The 2,174-nt window shown below is 33.9% G+C and overlaps 1 pseudogene; it reads right to left on the reverse strand.

Annotated features, from left to right (window-relative positions):
* Positions 1-215: 215 nt before the first annotated feature.
* LOC107024778 lies at positions 216-1,392 on the reverse strand (annotated as a pseudogene).
* Between the last annotated feature and the right edge of the window lie 782 nt (positions 1,393-2,174).

The raw sequence follows: 2,174 nt of genomic DNA on the forward strand, positions 1-2,174 counted from the left end.
AAATCAATTGAACCAATACATTTACTAAATATTCTCTTATCAATTCAATTACAACTCACCTTCAACATAATTCTATATTAAAAAAAATCATGATATCCATCAGTTATATAATACATTACAATGTTATCACGTATTCACAAAACAAATAATTCCCATCACAAAATTATAAAGTTAACAAAATTATCCATAAGTTAACTTAGATTATCTATCACAAGTCTAAACTTCACTAATGTGGTAGTGTGTTTACCACATAATCATCATTTTCTTCATCACTACTAGACTCATGTGTCATATTTCTTTGTTGACCATACACTAGATATTGAGTAGGTTGAGATTGAGGAGGTCGAGGAGGGAAAGTGATATCACCGGAACAAGGGGGAATCCCTCCTGAAGCAAGTAATTCATCGAATTGAGCCTTAAGACTCGCAAACTGTAATTCCAATCGCCTTTTCTTAGCCCGTGATTCTTCGGCTTGGCTAGATAGCTCAATAATCTATTGCTTCATAGCCAAAATTTTCTTCATCGAATCATCATGATATGAACTATTTAGGCCTTCAAACTCAGAAGAAAATTCACGAAAGGTTTTCTCCGGCATTCCATATGCATACCCATATCTACTCGGCCCACCAGTCAAGTCTAACCAAACTCTCTCAGTCTGTTCTTGAGTAAGTGGCATACCAAGATTTTCTTCCAGCAGAGTTTGTTGTAAATCCTCCAAAGCTTGAAGATATCGATTCTATATTGAATGTTATTATATGAGAATATAAATTTAGAAAATAAGTAATTATTTTTATAAATTAGAGGCTTACATAGGTCACTTCAGCTCGCAGTTCAACCCACACGTCTGGAGAATGTATGTTACCTTAAATGCCTCAGCCTGAGTTACCGGTCTTCCTAGTTTCTTTTCCTACATATAAAAATAATAAAGTTACAATCAAGAGTAATTAAATATCAATAGATAAAACATATAAAAACATAAAGAAAAATGATACACACCAATTTCCTCCTCACACTTCCTTGACTTTGAGCCCCACTTGTGTGTAGAGAACCACCCTTAGTAGATGATCTTGCCTTTTTATCGATGTCACTCATCTGCTTAAATCTTGGATCATATTTCCAATGCACAAGTAATTTTGCCCAATCCTCCGGTAGAACCCAGCTAGGTTTCTTATTATCTCTACGAGCTTTATTAAGCAAATAAATTTGAACATACCCTGATGGATATGTTCTATCAAAATGCTTCCAACCCTCTCCATCGGATGGATCACACATAACTCCAGGTGGTCTTCTATTTTCATGGTGCCATCTCATATGAGGAGCAGATCTATTAGACGCATACAACCTCTTTAACCTTCCTTTTATACTCTTGCTCAATTCTTGGTTACAACTCATTGTCAAAAGCTTAGTTTAAAACCAAAATGTTGAGTTTAAAATATTCTCAAAATTCATAACTCAAAATAAGGGTTCATTCTTAAATATAGACATAAACAACATAACTCAAGGATCTTAATAACAATATAGAAAAAATCAATACATGAAACTCAACGATACTACTCATCTCAAGATGACTCAACTTATAGGGCTCATGCTGAAATATAGACATGAGCGAATCAACTCATGAATCTCAATGCGTAATATATAACACTTCAATAATTGGGAATAAAATTTTAAAAATTATCAAGAACTCATAACTCGACATCAACTCATCTCAAGAATATTAAAATCTAATGATAGAACCGTAAATTACAATTTTATTGATTTGGAAGTAGATGTAGGGTGTGAGGATGAACTATTCCAATATGATATAGCCTTACATACCTAGAAGCATAAAGTTCTTACCAAAATCGACGAAATTCGAAGAACACTTGAAACCCTAACTTTTCTCCTCTAGGTACCTTTCTCTAATAACATGAAGTGTTAATGAACACAAAAGAAATTATTAACACTTTCTAAGTCCTTAACTTGGTGAAAACGTCTTGGTTGAAACTTAGAATAAGGATTAAAAAATATAGGGAGAATACCAAAATGACCGCAACTTAAAAACTGTTGGAGTGCCTTAAAAGGAAGGCTTCACAGACTGTTTAGGGATCCACGATCCGTGAAACACTTCACTGACCATATAGCTATCCATGAACTTCGACTGTCTAACAGGGTCTTACTAAAACAAGCATAAC

This window comes from Solanum pennellii, chromosome 7, assembly GCF_001406875.1.
Source record: "Solanum pennellii chromosome 7, SPENNV200".
NCBI classification, from domain to species: domain Eukaryota; kingdom Viridiplantae; phylum Streptophyta; class Magnoliopsida; order Solanales; family Solanaceae; genus Solanum; species Solanum pennellii.